This window comes from Hippoglossus hippoglossus, chromosome 17 (assembly GCF_009819705.1).
Source record: "Hippoglossus hippoglossus isolate fHipHip1 chromosome 17, fHipHip1.pri, whole genome shotgun sequence".
In the NCBI taxonomy this organism is placed as follows: Eukaryota; Metazoa; Chordata; class Actinopteri; order Pleuronectiformes; family Pleuronectidae; genus Hippoglossus; species Hippoglossus hippoglossus.
This window is the reverse complement of record NC_047167.1, coordinates 23,402,443-23,419,893: the sequence shown is the minus strand read 5'-3', so window position 1 is coordinate 23,419,893 and position 17,451 is coordinate 23,402,443. Positions and strand designations below refer to the sequence as shown.

The 17,451-nt window shown below is 47.5% G+C and overlaps 1 protein-coding gene across 2 annotated transcripts in view; it reads right to left on the bottom strand.

The window, feature by feature from the left end:
* The window catches only part of basp1 (brain abundant, membrane attached signal protein 1), a 28,321-nt gene extending 13,661 nt beyond the window's left edge, over window positions 1-14,660 (bottom strand). The window contains exon 1 of one of the 2 annotated variants that reach the window (XR_004616806.1): window positions 14,248-14,590. The gene's annotated coding sequence lies outside the window, so the exon portion shown is untranslated. Of the gene's footprint in view, window positions 1-14,247 lie in introns of both variants that reach the window. The other variant, XM_034614271.1, reaches the window with a different exon arrangement.
* Between the last annotated feature and the right edge of the window lie 2,791 nt (window positions 14,661-17,451).

The following is a 17,451-nucleotide window of genomic DNA, read 5'->3' as shown; positions in this document are numbered from 1 at the left end:
ATTTATTTCGTTGTTGCTTCACTCTGACAAAGCAAATGAATACGTAGCCTGGAAACCACCATTCCAGCAAAATGTGATGACCATCAGAGATTAGAGATGTCCAAACAAACAAACCTTTACCACATGTTTCTAAAACCAAGCCGGTCTAATTCCAGAGAAAAGAGGAGCGCAACACGCAGAGGACGCCGACAAACACGTCAACTATCGGATTGGGGAAGAGCCTGATGGACGAGATGAAGCAATAAACACAGATAGTAATTGACAGAAGTTGAAATGTTGAACAGAAACTCTGCTTCTTACTCGACTGGTTCCGAAAAAACAGAATAACAGCAACAGGAAACTTTCAAATCTGCATCTGCCTCTTAAGCATCAAACATCCAGAACTGAACTTGTGATACTGTGACATTCAACTTCCACTTTACAGGGTGAACAAGTCGGAGCGCTCATTATTCAGCAGCTGGTTAATAAACCTTATTTCCTCTTTGTCTCGGCAGTGGTTTAAAACAGTCGCTGTCCCCTGGTGATGTCACAAACCTGCACCACCTTCTCCTCAACAGGCCGGTGCACTTTCAAATCAAGGACAGTTTTGTCTATTAGCAGCAAAACAGAAACCACCAGTCGAGGTCGAAGTGGCAGCGCTCTGGCAATAAAAGTTTCCCCTTTTGAAGAGTCCTTCAGTTTTATATTCAACAACCCATTATCTTAAAAAATGTTCCCACACATTATTTCCATCGTTGCAGACGAACGATCAGCAGCTGAACCTCAAAATGTGAGAAGATCACTTTAAATTCTTGTGTTTTTTAGAGAAAAGCCTGCAGAGAAATCTGTATTAAGACCAGTAGCTTGTGATCCAGTGTGACGTGACTTCAGAGAAGTGAACAGACGAAGAATATAAAGGTGAAAACCTGCAACAAGAGGAAATATTTCTCCTCTATAGACATGAACTGAAGTCCGGACAGTTCCCTGAAATGGGGCTGTACGACAGAAATCAAACGTACGAGTCAGTCGCTCTTTTCTACAACTTATCCTGCCACTAATATGTCAGAGTGAGACCATGTGAGAATACAGCAGGAAAATGTTGCTGAGGTTTGTAACACGTGACGGACGTGAAACTGGAAGAACACACATATCTCAGGATGAAGACGAGGAGCCGTACACGTAGGAGACGAAGACGTCAACCTGGAAAGACGAGGAGGTTCCAGAGCTTTTAAATGACACGTTTTATTGCCGAACAATTGGAAACAATGAAGTTAGACAGTGATTCTCAATTGTCTTTTAAACAACCTCGACACAAACGTTTGAAGAAGATGAAGATGAAGAGGCTGTCGAGCCTTCGTCATCTCGTCCATCCTGGACACGGGCCAACAGGTTTCCATGAAGCCCGTCGTGAACTCGATGAACTCTGATTCGAGTGGACGAGTTTCACTTTAAATAAACGAGGTGAAGAAACTCACATCCTTCAGTTATCTGCACAAACGAAGACGCTTCTTCTCTTTTACGGAGGAAAAATGAGGGAAATAAAGGTTTTAATGAGCAGCCTCCGAACTGTCAGAGCGGCAGAACAGCCCATAAAAAAGCACTTAAGCATTTATTTACCACTTCATGAAAATTAAACTTCCGTGCATGTTCCCAGATCATTTCTCTAAAAATAGCAGCAGAGTCGTCGGAGGACTTGGGTCCTCTGAGGAAACGGTGGCGCTGTGGGAATAGAAAGTGCAGCGAGTCCACATGAGGCCGAATGTTTCCTCCTGAAAAAAGCTGTGATTATTGTGACTTTTGTTTGATAATCATTTATTGCTGTGTTTAGGTTGTTTGTAGTAAACTTCATTATCCATCGGAGGCGAGCATCTCGAAAATAAAGATGGAACAAACTACAAATGTTGCTGCAGCGACGGACAGTCTGAGGAAAGTGATGTTTCCTGAGCATGAAAACATTTGACACTCGTTAAATCATGCAGAGTCCGGTGATGTTTTCTACTCAAACACAACCACGACGTTCTTAAAACAAAACATTTCTCTGTGCAGCTTTTAAAGAATCTTCTTGTCACGAGAAACCAAATAAATGTCAACAATGAAGAACTCCCCGCTGACCTCACCGTGACCCATGAGCAGAAATCATCAGCTCATCAGCCACATCACATTTCACCGCCTATTGAACCAACTATGCAGACGGTGATAACTGAAGCCCTGAGCCGCTCGCTGACTTCTCCTCCTCCGAGCTCTGGATGCTGCCAGCCCTGCGAATGCTTTGGGTCTGGCAACCTGCCCCTGCGTCGACTGAATCATGCGAAGCACTGCGGTCCACTCAGTCTGTCAAAGACACTCTGATTCCTCTCAATTAGCAGAGCGGCAGAGTGTAGCCAACACACCGGGGGAACCTGCCAATGCCATTTATTTTTAATACCAGTTTATTAATGTTGTCTCCTGTTGTCGGAGGGGAACCAAACACAAGCTGAAGAGTTTAACAGCTATTAACACAGAGCTGTAGACCATTTACACCAGTTTATTTATTCTACGGAAAACCACTGAGCATGGGAGAGCTTCAGTCGTCATGGTTACAATAAAAAAACATGCAGTTAAGCCTTTAGTGAAGCTTCGTCATAAAAAAAAACGACTTTTATTTCCTGGTTTTCTGGCTTAAAACAAGTCATGTGGCAAACGGCATAGTTCAGTAGGTCTTTAATGGCGCCATCAGGAAGCAAACGGAGCGCACGCTTCATCTAACCGCCGCGTCCTGGTGTTGGGTCGCAGCGACAAGGACACGAGGAGGGAAACTAGAGGCTGCGGCACGTGGGCACAGAACCTAAACTCATCCATCTCCATGAAAACAGTTTAATGTGAAGGCCGGTTTCTCCTCGGTTCGTCCGAACCAAACGTGCTTTCTAATTATAGCCTGGGCGTCTCTTCAGGACGCCATATTGAGCGTCTATGATTTGTTTCAGTCCAAATCTTTTTCTGCAGCCTGGCTGTGCAGCATCATACACGAGTAAACAGGAGAAATCTCACTATTACACTTGATTTTCTGTTGATATCTGATGTCTTCATGTTGCGTGACGGCTCTTCACTGAGGGCCTGACAGCTTCCTGCTCTGATCAGTCCACGCGGCAGCCATTTTGAGCAGAAGTGCACATGTAAGATAAGCTGCAACAAAGTGCACATCACAAACCACCAACCAAAATGGACCCGGAGACGACGCAGGGCGGATGTGTTCGTCTTTTCAAAGGGACTCGCCTCAAACTGTAGTGACAGCCGGCTCCATCTTCCACTCCATCACAAGCTCCTGCCAATAATCCACACACACACACACACACACACACACGCACACGCACACGCACACACACACACACACACGCACACACACGCTGTGCAGAGCTTCATGTGCCGTGTATCGTGATCCCGACGTCACCCGTTGGTTTGAGCCGTTTTGAAGCCGCAGTTTGACATCTTGTCCGGCGCCATCTTGTTTTTTTGAAACCAGAAGTGACCACATATGGAGAAGCAACTGGTTTTAACATGGAGTCAAAAAACGAATGAACACGAGTCCATTAGCATGAAGCACCGAGTCACCACCACTGTTTGTCATGTGTCCGTCTGTGTTCTCAGAGGGATTCGAACGTTTCCCCTCTCCTGTCGTGTGTCACACACACAAAGAGAACAATAGAAACTCCAGAACAGGTTCTCGGTGCCACTGAAGGGAACAGGAAGTGTTCAACGACACACGGAGACGTGAACTACTTCCATATCATCACGCCCTAAAAATATGTTCATAATCACATGGACACTGTTGTTTCACGTGTGAAAAGTTTGACTCAATCATTAAATACTCAGAGAAGTCTCCAGTGGAGTAATTTATACTTCAGGTCCACAAATATACATGTTCATATATGAGCTATATATGATACTTATATATTTATGAACATTATGAGGAGACGGAGGCTCCATTTTGCTGCTCAAACCACCGGGGGATCGTTTTAAAGCTGAGTATTTCTTCCCTTTGTCTTTCAGCTCTATCTCTGGTGTCAATCAATAGCACTGCAGCTCTGAGCCCAGCACGCACCAGGAGCAGCTCTGAGCCCACCACGCACCAGGAGCAGCTCTGACCCCACCACACACCAGGAGCAGCTCTGACCCCACCACACACCAGGAGCAGCTCTGAGCCCAGCACACACCAGGAGCAGCTCTGACCCCACCACACACCAGGAGCAGCTCTGAGCCCACCACACACCAGGAGCAGCTCTGAGCCCAGCACACACCAGGAGCAGCTCTGACCCCACCACACACCAGGAGCAGCTCTGACCCCACCACACACCAGGAGCAGCTCTGAGCCCAGCACACACCAGGAGCAGCTCTGAGCCCACCACACACCAGGAGCAGCTCTGAGCCCAGCACACACCAGGAGCAGCTCTGACCCCACCACACACCAGGAGCAGCTCTGAGCCCAGCACACACCAGGAGCAGCTCTGAGCCCACCACGCACCAGGAGCAGCTCTGAGCCCACCACGCACCAGGAGCAGCTCTGAGCCCACCACACACCAGGAGCAGCTCTGACCCCACCACACACCAGGAGCAGCTCTGAGCCCAGCACACACCAGGAGCAGCTCTGACCCCACCACACACCAGGAGCAGCTCTGAGCCCAGCACACACCAGGAGCAGCTCTGAGCCCATCACACACCATGAGCAGCTCTGAGCCCACCACACACCAGGAGCAGCTCTGAGCCCACCACACACCAGGAGCAGCTCTGACCCCACCACACACCAGGAGCAGCTCTGAGCCCAGCACACACCAGGAGCAGCTCTGACCCCACCACACACCAGGAGCAGCTCTGAGCCCACCACACACCAGGAGCAGCTCTGACCCCACCACGCACCAGGAGCAGCTCTGAGCCCACCACACACCAGGAGCAGCTCTGAGCCCACCACGCACCAGGAGCAGCTCTGAGCCCACCACACACCAGGAGCAGCTCTGAGCCCACCACACACCAGGAGCAGCTCTGAGCCCAGCACGCACCAGGAGCAGCTCTGAGCCCACCACGCACCAGGAGCAGCTCTGAGCCCACCACACACCAGGAGCAGCTCTGAGCCCACCACACACCAGGAGCAGCTCCTCCATCCCACCCGGAGCCAGACCTGGTCCAACATCACTCGATATCTCCTCAGGGCCGCTGGGCGGAGCGGGTTTCTCCGAGCCAAGTGACACTTCTGAGAAACTTCTGGGAACGGAACGACAAACTCTGATGGGGAATTGGATTTGGTGGTTTTGCACGTTTCACCTCATTAACCGCAAAATGTGCCCATATTTCACGAGACTGACTCATCGGGTTTTGTTGTTGGTTTCTTACATGACTGAACTTTTCTAATTCAGGATGGAAAACAACATCGTTTCTCCTTTTCCTCTTTTTAAAGACGCTGTGTCAGAGCAGGAGGACGACTGCTGAACGCTGGAGCTCAGATCGAAGAGTCGGGTTTCAGCACAAAGGAAAAACCACGGATTCAGATTTGAAACTAGAAACATAATCAAACTGAAATATTGTCCGTATCATATTCTTGTTCTGACTAAATACCTACAAAGGTTGAGTAAACATATTTATTACCGCAAGTTCATACAGATGTTTTTATCAAGATGGGGGAGAATTATTTCAGCATTAGAGAGCAAGTACTATATTGGGCAGTAGAAGATTTCCGATACCAAAATAGCCAATATAGTTTGTACTTAAAGAAATGTACATGAGGTTTAATATATCACAGTTTATCTTTTCTTAATTCTTTAATCTGTGAAATAAAAGTTTTCATATCAACATTAACGCAGATACTGATATGACTGTTACAGATTAGTCAGGCGTTAATTGAGACACCTTCGGACGCCGCGGACGCAGCGTTACTCGTTTGCCTCCTCGAGCTCTTCATCCACTTTAATGTGAAGAATCGTTTTCAGCAGTTGAAACCACCACGAGACTGAAACAGCAGTTTCAGAGGTGGAACTGAAATGTGGCTGCGTCATTCTCACAACTAAAGAAAAGCTTCCTGTTTTAAACACGGCGACAGCTTCCTCTGTGAACGTCCTACTACTAATTCTACAACTTGAACCACCTTTGATATGTCGCACAGCCAAAGTTTTGCAGGACTCCCAATGTGACTCAGTCAGACCTGAGGACGTCTGTTATAAAAGCCCCCCCCCCTCCTCCTGTGTCCAAGCCCACAGACGGAGGTCGTAACTCTCCACTGCTTTCTGGGGACTTTCCTGCCATGTTTATGATCGGCTTTAACAGCTTGATCCGAGCGCACAGGAAAACATCAAGCACCTTCCCAGGGATCACCTTTAATATCTTCACATCAATCTGACGCATGAAGGGGGAGAAAGAGACGGACGTTTAAAGGAGGCAGCGAGTTGAGGTTCTGCTGCTGCCCACACACACCAGACGTCCAGCACACACACACACACACACACACACACACACACACACACACACACACACACACACACACACACACACACACACACACACACACTTTGCGCTCTGCAAGATCAAGTCCTCGAACGGCAGCTCACAAAGCAGCGGGTGACGTCACGGGGGGGTTCACACTTGGTCGGACCTCAGCAGCGTCTCTGCGGCCACGTTCCAACATGTGGAGCAAAGTTTGTCATCGATTAAAGTCTTTCTTCTGTCGATTAATGTCACAATTTCGAAACAAGCCGAACATGAGTCACGTGACTCCTGCCCACTTTCCATCAGAGCTCAAACCGCAGAGAGGAAACTGTGGTCGGCACCAGAAACTGGACTGAGCTTTTAAAACAGAAGATCTAACAACACAACTGGATCCGTTCCCCCAACAAACCAGAAACCAGAGCTGCAGACTCCAGACACTCAGACGTGTTTTCGTCCACCGGCCTGTCTGACCCCTGCCACCAGCGAGTCTGCAGCCCACGGCCAGACGCCGCTGGATCTAAAATGGACGTGGCGGGCGTCCGCTGTCCCCAGCCACAACAGTGAGACAGTGAGAGTGTGAGGAGCGAGGCAGCCGTGCAGCCGGCGATGCTGGGTGGCAGGCCAGACGAGGAGACGGGACAAAGTCGTCTCTGAACTCCAGCTAACCCTTAAAAAGAGCCGGGGGGGAGAGCCAAGACAAACACATTAGTCTGCACCACGCAGACGGACTCACTGAGGACGTGGGGGCAAGTCTGGACGGACTGAGGGGAGCAATTTGTCTCTCCGTTATATCAGCTGTGAGGTAACTGTGAGATTTACAGTTATTTAACAACGCAGATAAAAAGATAAAATACTAATTAGTTTTTCTCCATCCATTCATTATTATCCATGATATTTTTCAATAAAATAAATGTTAAAATATATGATACACAATAAAACATTGTAACCACATTGATTCTTATATCGATATACATGCATACACATATATACATATGTATGTAAATGTATGTGTGTATACATGCACATATGTATACACATAAATACATATATATTCACATAAATATATGTGTATATATATATACATACACACACACGTATCACACACTTAAATTAAAATATTCAAAATTTTAAGCTAGTTTTACTTATATTCTAAATAAAAATAAAACAAATATTACAATGATTCCTGACCTCGGGTAGAGTCAGATACTGAATGAAGGTGAAGGTTTCTCCACGTTTACAGTGATACAGTGAAATCGGATCCTTACTGTTACATGAACAACACACGTCCAGCTCCTCGCTGTGGACTTCCTCCCTCACACACAGACCCAGTGCTCCAGACAGGCCCTTGATCAACGTCTCGCACTTGAGGGAGAAATAAAAATCCAGCGAGAGATATTCTTGTAACTCTCTCCCTGTCGTCAGTTTCCTGTCGGTTGATGGGAGCTGACAGAACTGGGACTGCAGCACAGACGCGAGGAGGCCGAGCACCTACGAGTCTAAACTCCGCTGTACCATCTCATTATTTTCACACCGCGTCTCTGGGCTGTTTAAGATTCACGTAGTGACGAGCGCCAACTTCTACAGACGGGAGTGAAGCGAGGGGGGGGGTGATGAAGGCTGTGCAGCTCCAACACGTGCTCACTGCTGAGGAGATGTGTTTTCTATGTGTCTATATTCTCGTTCTTCTTTATTGAGCTGCCACTAGAAAGGATCCCGTGAATTCTGAAGGGAAAAACCTGTCAGCTGCTTATTATTCTCTAAGTTCTCCAATCGTGCAGCTGCTTTTTTACTTTTTAATGCATCTCATACAATCATCTATCTACTGCAGGTGATAGATATACTGGTGGTTCATCTTATCAGCTTCACACCGGCCGTTTGTGTTGTCCAGGGCCCGAGGAGGTGATCGTTCGATATGTTATTGAGGTGATCTATAATTCACACCACACATTGCATTCAGGACATCCCAGCAGTTAATGATCAGACAAAATCACAAACGACTCCGCAGAAGTCGAGACTTGTGAAATCTTTCAACGGGAAAGCTGCGTACTTTCTCTTTTCCTGCATTTATGTGTTTCATCAAAGAATCGTATCATTTAGTTTACAGCAACAACAAAAAAAGTACCTTCTGTGAAAAGCTCGTCATAATATTTCATAATCTGTTCCTCTTTAGTCACCAGTGCAGGTTTTCTGCCCAAGTCTGAAATACATGGTTTGATTATTACTATCTCACACTCACATCCGAATGCTTCGCCTGCGTCTCCTCCACAGATAAGAAGACAGGTGAGAGACATCGTGTCTGATCGGCTCTTTATCTTCAGGACTTCACATCCGCGAGGACCCGCTGAGCGAGTGGATTTGGGATTCAGCAGAGTTCATCCCCGCCGGCCACATATCAGATAATGTTGTCGCTTTGGGTCGGAGCTGTAATTTTCTGGAGGACGAGGCGCGATGTGACAGACGGCGCTCATGGTGAAAGAGCTGCCGAGGACGAGGACACGTCGAACCGTCGTCAAACCTCCGGCAGGGACGCGAGGAAGAGCCGGACGCCACATCCACTAATATTTCATCACTGTAGCAACACTGACTGTGAGACACGTCAAACCCCGGGTCGGACACTCGGGTTTAGCATCTGTGAACTCGTGTTAGCGTTTCCGTCGAGGTCGTCAGCTCCTGCTTCGACATCCATTTAGCGGATAGAACATGTTATTTTCTTTAAACTGTTAAAAAGGTAAGTTCTCTGCTCCACGTCGGCCCCAGAGCGTCAAACCTATCTCCGGCTTCTGTTGATGCTTAAACACAAAGTGACCTTACAACTGCATTCATCTATTTTTGGCCAATAGGGGGCAGACAAACAGGAAAACATGTTGACAGATGCAGCCGCAGAGTTACCAGCTGAAGACGTGCTGTTCTCACTTTGGACAAACACAGAGCAACAGGATCATCCATTAGATCTGCTTGTGCTCTCCAGTCTAATATTCACTGTTTTAATTTACTCTTTTTAATCACTAGACGATCACATGTTTTCAGCAGCGAGCTGGTTTCCTGGAAGAGGCGACACGGAGACACACAGAGACAAACGTCCACGGTTACATTCACACCTGCAGGCAAATTAGAGTCTGCAATTAACCTGATGCACTGGAGCGGGAGGAAGCCGGAGCGCCGAGGGAAAACCCACAAAACACAGGAGAACATGCAAACCCAACATAGAAAGGTTTAGAACGCACACGGCGCCGTTGTTACAGAAACTCAGTTAATGCAGGATTCTGCTGAATATGAATCCTCATATGAATATGGATCATCAGCCTGATACGATGGACGTGGATTGAATTTCCTTGCAGCACAGACAAAGCTGTCGTGACTCTTTGTGTTAATGGCAGTCGTTCATAGTCAGATGCAGAAAATGATGGAGTCGTTATATTAAACATTTAAATAAAATGTCGGACCTCAGTAACTCAGTATAACTCAAACTAAACGTCAGGAACAAGCTGAGGACCATGTTGCTGTAAACCCTCAGTGTTCTGTCACAAACCAAAATAAACTTTCAGAAGAGTTATTTAATTCACCGTGTCACGCTTCCGTTGACAGGAAATCTAAACATCCAACTTCCTGGTTTTCATCGACCCGGCGCGCTGCAGCGACGAGCGGCTACCATCCGCCGGCACGTTGCTCTGAAAGTCTTCAACTTTAAAGTGTGAAACTGTGGAAATGTTTGTAAGGGAATGAAACACTTCACGTCCTCTCTCCGCTGCCAGCTGCTCTGGAACAACTGGCTGCTGACGGGGGCAACTCTCCATGAAATCCACTTCCCCATTTCTCACCCAAACAGCTTCGATACAGACCAGAGCCGTCTGCAGCAGCAGCTGTGCTCCGGCTGCAGCTCAGAAGGAACCAATGAGAAGCAACGAGCGCGACACTGAATGAGCAGGAAAATACAAACACGTGTAAACAACCCAACAGTGAGTTGACCCGGAGGACGTTTCACTTCTGTTTGGTCTCAGACTTCCCACTGGGACGCTCATCGTCTCTGTTGGGCTCAGGTTTGATGCTTTAAATCACATTCTGCTGTAAAACACAGTAAAATCACATGTACACATCGTGGAAACGTGTTGGATCCTGGACAACATGATTCATAATGTATTCATAATTCAGAATGTTCACTCCTTCAGTTTGTGTTGTGAACGTGTGTGTGTGTGTGTCTGTTGTGTTGTGTTCTCTTGTCCTGTGTTGACACTTCAGAATCTTATATTATAAGTATATATATATACTTATATTCAATATTCTGTCACTTATAGTTTATGTGCAGAGCTTTTCATAAACAGTCTATGTTCATTAGACCTGGTTTATCTGCACTGAAGATTTTATATTTTTCATCAAATTAAACTTTGAGACTTTTCTTTAACACTGAAGCTGATATTTCAGTGTTTTCAACAACCGACACAATCTTCAGACCCAAGTCGACAACTTTTCAAAATAAAAGCTCTGTGATTCAGCTCGACGTGAAGCGTGGCCGCAGTAAAACTGGGTCAGGATCAGGCGCTGACTCTGGATCAGCCCTTGAACTGCCTCGGTGGAGAAGGGACTCTTGAAGCATCAGGTGCCAAACCCCCGGGCCCCACATGCTGGAAGTCACAGTGATGGGGAAAACCTGCACCTTAGATGAAGGTGTAGATTCAGAGCCTATAGCTCAGGTGGAGGATGGAGGGAGCGTAGAGAGAAGAGAGGGAGGTGCGGGAGCCGAGTCGGACTTGAACCGGCATCACTGCGGTTGATGGAAGTCGCTAACGCCGAGTCCCCGCTGCACGGAGTTCCACACTTTAGTCTCTTTCCTATGAAAACTAGAGACACTGTCGTAGCAGCAGTGGTGAGTCAACCTGCAGCTGCACCCACTCCCCACCCTCCACACACACACACACACACACACACACACACACACACACACGCACGCACACACACACACACACACACACACACACACACACACACAGAGGTAATGATACCTCGCTCGCCCTCTCTCTACTTGTGTTTGTCTCATACTAATAAACTACCTCTTCTTCTGTCGGACTAAAGTATGTGGACATCTTTGTTATGGCCCCAATAACTCTTTGTCCACATATATGTGTGTGTGTGTGTGTGTGTCTGATTCAATAAAGACACAGGAAAGAGTTGTGTTTGCAAGAGAAACACACACACACACACACACACACACACACACACACACACACACACACACACACACACACACACACCTGGAGAAGCCGACAGTGGTGCTATTGGATGAGTCACTCCTCATCGGGCCGCTCTTCGTCTTGAGGATGAATGGACGCGCTCAGGGCTGGATTTATGCGAGCCAATCAGCAGCCGGACAGACGGGACACATTACTACAGTCCCAGCGTCACCAGAAGGACACACAATCTCACAATTCATCCCAGTTCTAGAGCCGAGTTATTTGTGATTTTGTTTTTTTTTGTAGATTTTGGTTTTTTTGTAGAAGACGTTTGTGTGAAGACGGAACTGAAGCATGACACACATCCCCAGGCAGGGTCACATGGCAGTGCACGAGCCAATCAGGATGCACCATGAGCCCCAACTGGAGTAGGACACGCAGCACAAACTTTACCAGAGAGCTCAACGCACCGCACATTAAGAAAACATCCTCGACAACACGTGTGCTGCAAACACACACAACGCAACCAAACACAGACGACAAGTGTTTCCAGGGGGAAACGAGCTGAGCTAAAGTAGCACGGTCCGGTTCGTCACTGTTTGTGTCCCCTGGAAACACCTCCACCGTGTGTTTGTGTGTTTGTGTGTTTGTGTGTTTGTGTTGTGTTGAGCTCTCCGGGCCACCGTACATCAGTGAACCCCTCACAGACACTGCTCACCGAGCGCAGCAGATAAACTACGAACATGAAACCCAATTGTAGAACAGATTATGAGAGGGTTAAAATACCACATAAATACTGCAGTACAACTGGCAGTTAAAGTACTGAGTGGTAATCGTGTACTGTGATATAAGTACATGATTTATATATCATTATAGGAGATAGCCAACATTGGTTTGATACCACAAATGCATCATTGGGAAGAAAACTCCATTACAGGTGAATCTAAGCAGTTGATATGAAGATTTTTCCTCATTTAAAAAAATGTGTTCACTGTAATTTTACATTAAATCCTAATATTTGAACACATCTGAAATGAATCCACACAACTGAGTGTTCATGTTAAATAAGGACTTCAACAATAAATAAATAAATCTTCTGACTGACTCATTTCCTTTCCATCGACTAATAGATTCACCAACAGTCAACAATGGATCGATCAAAAACCTGATGAACAGCGTCACTATGATCCACTGATACTGACAGAGCGTCATTCACACACACACACACACACTCACACACACACACACACACACACACACACACACACACACACACACACACACACACACACACACACATACACACACACTCATTTTATCTCTGCAATCCTTTCTTTACTCCTTGAATAAACAAATAAACCGAGAATTAAAACCCCATCATCCTCTTCCTCCTCCTCTTCCTCCTCCTCCTCTTCCTCCTCCCCCTCCTCCTCCTCCTCTTCCTCCTCCTCCTCCTCCCCCTCCTCCTCCTCCTCCTCCTCCTCCTCCTCCTCTTCCTCCTCTTCCTCCTCCTCCTCCTCCTCCTCCTCTTCCTCCTCCTCCTCCTCCTCCCCCTCCTCCTCCTCCTCTTCCTCTTCCTCCTCCTCTTCCTCCTCCTCCTCCTCCTCCCCCTCCTCCTCCTCCATCTCCATCCCATTGACAGGCAAGGTGGCATCTCTCCCATCCACACCCTACACCCAGTGCGCATGCGTGCCGCGGCAAACAAAGGACCATGCAATCAACCGACGGATGATGGCGAATAAAGTTTGACTCGCTGCAGAAATCACATCGAGGCGGAGAGAGAAGAGGAACTCAATGTGTGTGTGTGTGTGTGCGTGTGTGTGTGTGTGTGTGTGTGTGTGTGTGTGTGTGTGTGTGTGTGTGTGTGTGTGTGTGCGAGTGATGGAGTGATGGAGGGATGGAGGGAGGTGCAGATACATCCCCATTCCTCCATCACTCCTTCCTCATCCCACACGCGCTCCCCCCCCCATCCTGCTATAATAAAAGTGCATGGATATGGAATCGTCCGTTCATCATCGTGAAATAACCTGGTTACAGACGCTGCGGGTGCGCGAGCGTGCCCGTGCGTGTCGCCAGTTGCATGCAGCCGAGCGGTGTCACACCTCCACACAGACAAAGAGGTGGAGCTGAGCTGCTTATTCCTCAAACTGGTCGAACTGAGTGGGAATTAAAACCCAGCTCCATCTGCGCGTCACACCTGAGCAGAACCAATCACTCACCAATAATCAATAATAAGAGCGCGCGAGGAGACTGTCCAGTTTGATCCATAAAAGTGAAAATGAGGAGAATGAGGAGTGAGGCGCGTGCCACCCCACCCCCCTTCCCCCCCAACACACGCACACGCACACACACACACACTGTACACACCCCTTTTCAAAGCTCGTTCACATTCTTCTCCTCCTGGATTAAAAACATGGAGGAAACAAGAAGAATTGTGGAATTGATCAATTCTCAGTTATTGTCCCATCCAGTGTGAGGAGGGTCCGCGCGCCGCTGGTCCGCGCACGGTGCGCCCTGGCTGCGCTCGCGGACGCATGGGAACAAGACAAAAGGGACGAAAAATATATAAATAACTTGCAGCGGCAGCGGGTTTTGGGGGAGAAAGGAGGAGAAAGGAGGAGAAAGGAGGAGAGTTGGCCGAAGTGGCGGCTCTTACCTCGGACTCTGAGCTGCACGCGCTCCCTCTGCTTCCTCCAGGTAGCGGATGCTGGGGTTTTATTTTGCGGCTTCTCCTGCGCGCCTGGCGGCTCGTTCCTGCTGCACGACGGCTCGGCTCAGCGATCCTCCGCCTGCGCGCACACGCACCCGCGCGCACGTGCACCCGCATGCAGTGTGTGCACGCACGCAGGGAGGAGGAGATGCACGGTCCAAATGTTGCGAGGAGAATAAACAACGAAAGTGTTTCAGTTTCTTCTGTGAGGCTCGAACGAGGTTTCTGTTTGTGTGAGGATTTAACTTCCGTATTTCTCTTTTTTATTCTAAGATGACAAAGAAGAGTCTCCACAGAGGAACGTGCGTGTCGCGCGTTTCTCTTACGATCAAACATGTTCTCACGCACGTTTCCCTGCGCCTCCATTCTCTGCCTCTGCGCGCCCCCTGCAGGCCAGTCCGAGCACTGCCTCACTGTCCCAGAGGACTTGTTGATGCACATGAAGGTTTCAAACATGTGATCAGAAGAAGAAACTCAATAACTCCTGCATGTTAGGATAAAACCGCACAGATCGATTTGTCTTTTAGAAAAGTTCACTTTCTGTTTGATATGGTGATAATATGAAACTTAATTTATACATAAAATCACAGTTACAAGGGGCTTTACAAGTTTACAAGGGGCTTTATGAAGGTAAACAAAAGGAAACAGGTCAAAGCTATTTGAAGATCAATCAGCATTAGAGCACAAAAACAGAAAAGAATATAAACAAGATAAAATATAATTTGATCTTCGCAATGTGGCACTTCATTCATATACGTATATGTATATATATATATGTATGTTTGCATCATTCTTCATCTTCTGCATCTCAATTATCCAAAGATAAAACAATATTCTATCATAATAAAGAAAATCCTCACATTTATGAATCTGGAACCAGAAGACATTTCACTGGGACAGATTCTTCATGTTATCAGTTGGTTGTTTCTGTAAACGAGAGGGACAGAGGGACAGAGGGACAGAGGGACAGAGAGACGCCATGAAGCTGAAGGACGTCTCACTGCTTCTTCACTGCTGCTGACGAACCACACAAGCTCCATTTGAACGACTGGAACCGTCTCTGCTCACAGGACATTGAGCTAAAGGCTGATTCCTCTGATGGGATCATGTCTCCTGCCACCGGGATCCGTCCAATCCCGAGGCAGCAATCTCTTCAAACCAGCCAATCACAGGAGGAGCGAGCACAAAACCACTTGAAGGCTCAAACTACTGATTCAAGCTGTGACAGGAAAAGATCCAGAACTCACACAGACGTGAATTTGGTTTCTGTGGATGTTCTGTTGTTTTTCCCATGTGACCGTTGGGGGCCTTCCTGGTTTTAAACGATGCACTACTTAAACTTCAACACCAGGTGGCAGCGTTTGCACAGACCTGAGATTTATTGAAGACGTCACCAAATAATTTAACTGAACCAATGAACAGCTCAGTAGAAGAAGAGACGGAGGTTCCCGCAGCAACTCTGTGACAAACTTTATCCAACCAGGAGCGAGAGATTTGATCTGTACATTTAATAAGTTGAATAAAAAGAAACCTCGTTGCCTCTGAAATGAGGGAAGTGAACCTATGATGGTGAATGACGTATATGAGTCAATATAATGAGACTGAGGTCAGAATACTCCACAAGTCTTAATCTGATGATTCATCGTTCTGAGTATTTTATTACATTTCAGTTTCTTAATTGGTTTATTGTCCTAATCTGGTAAATATCTGAATATTGAAGTTCATATAATCAAGTCATTGAAAATATGAGTATAAATGAAGGCAACATGTTATCTAGATGATTGCACTGGTTGTATTCAAAAGAAATTGATAAACTAACATTCAGATATTCATAACTGGGATTATTCATTTAATGAATCATTATATCTGTGGGGGGTGGAGGGTCCTGGGGGGGAAACCAGCTGATTGCAGCCCCCTCCCCTCCTGCAGGGGGTATGAGGGGATTAGGTGGAGACCTGAGCGACCCGGCTGTACCTGACCTCTGCTCCCAGCTGCTGGTAAACCCTGAGTGTTCTGAGATGATCCCACTGCCTCTGAACTAAATCTGACACACAGGATCCTCCAGATCCTGCAGATCCTCCAGATCCTGCAGATCCTCCAGATCCTCCAGATCCTGCAGATCCTGCAGATCCTCCAGATCCTGCAGATCCTCCAGATCCTGCAGATCCTGCTGAACCTTCTCTGTGTTTCATAACAACAACAACAACAACAACAACAACAACTACAACAACTACAACAACAACAACAACAACTACAACAACAACAACTACAAGTGCCAAAAACACAAACCAACCCTGGTTCCTGACGGAGACATCAGGCCTTAAAGAGACTTCTGCCTCCGTGTGCTGAGTTAAACACAGTTGTTCCCTCATGAGGAACATGAGGAACACAAGGAACACGAGGAACGAGAGGAACACGAGGAACACGAGGAACACGAGGAACGAGAGGAACACGAGGAACACGAGGAACACGAGGAACGAGAGGAACACGAGGAACGAGAGGAACACGAGGAACGAGAGGAACGAGAGGAACGAGAGGAACACGAGGAACGAGAGGACCACGAGGAACGAGAGGACCACGAGGAACACGAGGAACGAGAGGAACACGAGGAACACGAGGAACACGAGGAACACGAGGAACGAGAGGAACACGAGGAACGAGAGGAACACGAGGAACGAGAGGACCACGAGGAACACGAGGAACGAGAGGAACGAGAGGAACACGAGGAACACGAGGAACGAGAGGAACACGAGGAACACGAGGAACGAGAGGAACACGAGGAACACGAGGAACACGAGGAACGAGAGGAACACGAGGAACGAGAGGAACACGAGGAACACGAGGAACGAGAGGAACGAGAGGAACACGAGGAACGAGAGGAACGAGAGGAACACGAGGAACACGAGGAACACGAGGAACACGAGGAACGAGAGGAACACGAGGAACACGAGGAACACGAGGAACGAGAGGAACACGAGGAACACGAGGAACGAGAGGAACACGAGGAACGAGAGGAACGAGAGGAACACGAGGAACGAGAGGAACACGAGGTACACGAGGAACGAGAGGAACGAGAGGAACACGAGGAACGAGAGGAACGAGAGGAACACGAGGAACACGAGGAACGAGAGGAACACGAGGAACACGAGG